At 42.4% G+C, this 5,732-nt stretch overlaps 1 pseudogene; it reads left to right on the top strand.

Annotated features, from left to right (window-relative positions):
- The first annotated feature begins 1,742 nt into the window (after positions 1-1,742).
- The window catches only part of LOC138005421 (uncharacterized), a 4,313-nt pseudogene continuing 323 nt past the window's right edge, over positions 1,743-5,732 (top strand).

Here is a 5,732-nt window from a genome sequence, read left to right as displayed (position 1 = left end):
TGGGAACTCGGAACAATTGGCTCCCTTTTTAACAATAAAGAACCATTTTGTTCCGTACCTTTATAAAAGCATGTTATCAAAAGGAACACATTTTTAGGAACAATAGTTCCTAAATAGTTCATTAAGAACCAATGTTCCGCTAGGGATTCGGAACTCGGAACAATTGGTTCCCCTTTTAGCAATAAAGTACCATTTTGTCCCCAAGTAGTATGAAAGCTCATTCTGATTTCATCAAACGGAACACAAAAAACAGGAACAATCTGTTCTCGCTTTTGAAGAGGGGACCATTCCAGAATCAACAAAAGGAACACTGCTCAAAAACAAAATTTGCTCAAACACATCGTTAGTCAAAAAGAAAGACGCCAAAAATCGACTACAAGATCTGTAGAGCAAAATCGAATACCTAAATTTTTCTGACGAAATACAACACTCGATCGGAAAAAGCAAAGAAAATTGAAATTTGGGGAATATGATGGATGGATCGTTTCCCTTATTTCTTGGTTCCCTTTTCACTTTGATCCGCAGTGAACAAACATGAAGGTCGACAAGAGTCGCAACCGCCGCTGTAATTGAGTGTTTTGAAGAATTGTTAAATCCGCCATTTCCGATTTTGTTCACCAAGTACATGTTGAAGGAGAATCTCTTGCAATGAAATATTCATGAGGTACGACCTGGCCGAAGAGTTTCCCGACCGGGACTGAAATAGCTGGGACTCGAGAATTTTCCGAAAACAAAATCGATATCACATCATATAACCTCTGCAAAACAAAACAAATCTGCAAGTAGATTGTGAATGATCTACTTACAGCCGAAGAGAGAAGTTATGTGATGCAATATTCATAGCATCTCTGGGAAATCCGGGAAATCTGTGATATCCGCCTTTTCTGACCCATCTGAAATAATAATCAAGTGTCACATGGGACGACAGAGCGAGACGAATAGCCGTAAGATCTGGCCAATCCGAACCTTCCCGAAAACCTTTCGGCCAGCTCACTCGGCTCATCTTGCATTGAAATATTCATGAGGTACCCCCTTTTCCGGCCAACTTGAGATACTCTCTTGCTACGCTCACGTGACCCTTGAAAATTTCTGAGAGATGGGCCGGAAAAGGCGGATTTCTCAGATTTCCCGGAGATGTTATGAATATCTTATCATATAACTTCTCAATTTAACTGTAAGTAGTTTTATAAGACTACTTACAGTTAAATTGAGAAGTAATATCATGAGATATTCATGGCATCTCCGGGGAAAACTGAGAAATCCGACTTTTCCGACCTTCTTGAGATACTCTCTTGCTACTCTCACGTGACTCTTGAAAACTCTCTGAGAGATGGGCCGGAAAAGGCAGATTTCTCGGATTTCCCGGAGATGCCATGAATATCTTATCATGTAACTTCTTAATTTTTCTGTAAGTGGTTTAATAAACTACTTACAGTAAAAATGAGAAGTTATTCATGGCATCTACGGGAAATCTGAGAAATCTGAGTTTTCCGTCCCATTTCTGATAGTCCTCGTCCCGACAGCTCACTCTTCTTGCATGACACTTGATTATTATTTAAAATGGGCCGGAAAAGGCGAATTTCTCGGATTTTCCAGAGATGCCGTGAATATTTCATCATGTGGCAATTTCGTCCCCTTCTGGAAAGTTTTTGGCCAGGTCGTACTTCATGAATATTTCAGTGCAATGTGAGCCGAGCGAGCTGACCAAGAGTCTTTCGGAGCGTTCGCGTTAGCCGGAGCTTATGGCTCTTCGTACAGCTCTCTCGCCTGACATGCCATTTGAATGTTATCTGAAATGGGCCGGAAAAGGGAGATTTCTCGGATTTTCTGGAGATGCCATGAATATTTCAGTGCAATGTGAGCTGAGCAAGCTGACCGAGAGGTTTTCGGGAGGGTTCGGGTTGGCCGGATCTTATGGCTCTTCGTACAGCTCTCTTGCCTGACATGCCATTTGAATGTTATTTGAAATCAGCCAGAATAGCCGGATTTCCCGGAGTTCCTATGAATATTACATCACATAACTTCTCTCCTCAACTGTAAGTAGCTTCACACAGGTCTACTTGCATTTTTTTTTTCATGTTTCGTTTTCTTTTTGCTTTTTTATATGTTGTGATTTCGGCCGTGTCTCCGGAAAATCTCGGCCATTTTGGCCCCTTCCAGAAACTTTGTGGCCAGCACTCTCGTCTCACATTTCACATGTGTATCAATGATAAATAGTCTGGTCAAAAGGTCTTTGAAAGGGAACGGAAAATAAGCAGATCTCAATATCATACTACAGAACCTCTCCTTTAACTGCAAGTTTACTACTTGATGACCAGTTTATTCATCTTCGGTTCTCGTCTGTCACTGAAAGGTGCTCTATCGATAACTTCTTGAGAGAGCCCGGAAACGACAGATTATTTGGCTGTTCCGGAATTGTGTTTACAATATTGTATCGTATTGTATTGCATATTTTTTTCGCCCAAAATGATGCAGATATGTCCAGAAATGCCTCTAATTAGATGCACGCCGTTTTAATAAGCCTCGAATGATGGCCACTTGAAGTAAGGCCTATTTTGTTCTTTTTCGCATTCTCTATTTTTTGTTTGTTCGTTCGATTCTCCGGTTAATGTGAGTGTCTGTTTTGTTTTTCTTTTCGTTCACCACCCATTTCCCTGGGGTATTTGGATGCCGCCGAGTAAGGTGTATCCACGACAAATTTCCTTTGAAATAGTGACAAAGGGCTTGGTCCACTTTTCACCATGCAGTTGACGCACACACATAAAAGAAACTCAGTTCGTATGCTGTATTGTTTGGCAATTTTCGAACACACACCCTGCCAGCAACAGGACTACGACTTGCTCTAATTTCTATCGACTGCCTGAGAATATCATTCGATAGCGTGTATGCTCTAGAACGTGTTTATGTCGAAAAAGGGCGTTTCTGCGGTGAAACAATGAGGGGTTCTCTTTTTTTTATGACCTGCTGAAACACTTTTCGTTTCCCCAAGAGGCGGGTTACAATGCGGTCGAGATTCAAGAGAACGAAGTTATAGTTCTTTTTGTTTTTTTTTTAAATATCATTCTCATTCTAAAATGTTAGGTGCAATAAAACATGCGGCTGTTGGACGGTGCAATGACGCCCCGCAGTGACCAGTTAATTATTTGAGCCAATTTCACAAGTTTCAAGTTCCTGCTGGTAAATATATACATAAGATCAAGCGACAACATTTGCTGACCCATTGATGTTCATACGATGTTGCAAGCAAAAAATCCCTGTCGCCAGTTGAACAGCGAAGGCATTAAGAGCGAGGCTCTCTGCTACGTGAGTCCAGTAGTGAGCGGACGATGCAGTATTGTGAGTGCAAAATGCGTGCAACGTGAGGTACAACTCTCTCCGGTGGTCTTGGGCTTCAATTTGCAAGACGCGCGATTCTTGCGATACAGCAATTTCAAGTACGTTTATTTCTATACATGGAATGTTATTTCAACTTTTTAACTGAATGCTAACTAAGAAATTTCCCCTTGTTTTTCAGGCATTCCAAACACAGCATTTTTCTTTAGTGCGATTGCCACACACGAGAGAAAGAAGGAACCCGTCAACGGACAAAGCAACAACAATGCCGATGACAATGATATTGCCAAAGACATGAGAAGTCAAGTACAAAGTCAAGTGGACCGACTGGAAGGAGGAAACGTGGAAAACACAGAAAAAGTCTTGCACCCCGCGATTTCCAATTGGATCGCTTTAACTACACCCAACGGCGCTCCTGCCAATCCCATCACTGTGCACAGAGCATTACTTGATTGCGGAGTGGCAGTGATCGCAAGTCGGGTAAGGAAGCTATTTCTTTGGATAAAACGGCCTTTCCTTGGGTATCTGTCCACTTATCCAAAATAATATACTACTACTACTATCTCCATATAATCACGATGTCACTTTCACTGGAGTGATCTTTCAATGAGAAGTGAGTTTAAAACATATTACATGACTGTTGATCAATACAATAATATTGTAATTACAAGAGAAAATTCCAAAAAAAAATTGCTATGATTATATGAGCAATTTTTGAAAATCTTTAAAAGTAACTACACTGTACAGAAAATTATGTATATGTATATGTACATATAATAAGCTCCAAAATTGAAGTAAAAATTACGAAATGCTGCTAAAAATGGCGGCTGAGTAAGTAAATAATTTCCCTTGTTGCATGTGAAAGGAATCGCCGAATGCCGGCCTGGTATGGACTAGATTCTCTTGCAGCGCCTTTACCTTTTTTTCTTTTATCTCTGAAAACGAACTGAAAACGAATCATGTTGTTTTGCCACCTTTACGTTCAAGAGCAGAAAGAGTCGATGGCAATGAAAGAGCTGTACAAAGTGTTGAAGGACCTCAGAAATGAGTTCATACAAGACCTGGTGCAGGCATCGTATCAGCACTGCTACGAACAAGTAACCTCGATGCTGCTCGAGGCCGTTGATTTGGATTCCCAAGAAGTTTCGAGAATGCGGAACAGAAAATGTAGTGCACATCACCTTGGTGAATCTAAAGTTCCAGGAATCGTTAGGGACTTCAGTCGTGAAGGTAATGGAAGCGAGACTCCAAATCGACAAATTTGGATTCAGTACGTTTGTGGGGGAATGGAACCCAGGGGCTCAAGTGGATCCGAAAGAGGACAAGAGGTTTTCGAACAGTACAACAATTCTAGTGAATGACATTACGCTGGCCATGGAGAAACTCGATTATGCGAGCTTTAGAGGAAAAGTGTACAAAAAGGACAGCCGATCAAAGTATATATTTTCATACAAGTGCGAGGCAAGGGCCTTTATCAACACCCTTACGACCAACGAGTTTTTCAAGTCCCGGCTCATTACGGAAAAGAACAAGGTCATCGAGCTCTTGGCCGATCCTCTTGGCGAGCTTTTCAGGCCCCTAGTCATTCTCGTCACCAGAGCCTCGGGTCGACCCAAGGCTCTGGGAAACTCTGCGTAGGAGAACATGCGCCGTAGGGTTCTTACAGCCAAAAATTGGCTATTTGAGCCTTACGGCGCCTGCTCACTCCTCGTGCTAACATGAATGCACCAATTAGAGACGCTTTTGATTGTTCTTCACGAAAACCAATGAGAAGACACTTTGTTTCAGGGTTCCCCAGAGCTCTTCTCTCCCTCGGTCAAGAGAAGAGCTCTGGGGTCGAGATTGGCCCCTAGTGATTGACTACGATCTCATCAAAGTCAATGGAGGCAAATGCTGGTCGCTGAAGGCGAGAACAATCATGGACAATGCGATCAAGAAGCATCAAATCGGCAAACTATAGCCCCGAACGTTCTGCCCGTAGGACTCTTCCAACGAACTGGACCCAAAATAATTCCGCAAAATTCTCAAAAACAGCCTCGGCGAAGACGACCTTGCAAGATTCTGCAAACATTTCCTAGGCCTTCTAAACTACAACAAGAAAGGACACAAAGACAGGGTTCCATGTTTGGTTGGAGACGCAGACAGCGGTAAGACAAGCCTGTTTTTTCTGATACTTGGCCTGATACACCACAGGAACATGGCCACCGTGACCAAGCAACGTGCATTTAATAAGGCCATGATCAATCCTTTCATTGAAGTGATCTTCCTGGACGAAGCTACAGAAAAAACGCTCGACATCGACAACTGGAAGACGTTGATTCAGGGGGACTATGCGGTGTACGACGTGGAGTACCAGACAGCCCGCTCCTTTATAAACAGGTGTCCGATGCTCATAACTT

This window comes from Montipora foliosa, chromosome 6, assembly GCF_036669935.1.
Source record: "Montipora foliosa isolate CH-2021 chromosome 6, ASM3666993v2, whole genome shotgun sequence".
Classification (NCBI taxonomy): domain Eukaryota; kingdom Metazoa; phylum Cnidaria; class Anthozoa; order Scleractinia; family Acroporidae; genus Montipora; species Montipora foliosa.
This window is presented reverse-complemented; position numbering and strand designations above follow the sequence as displayed.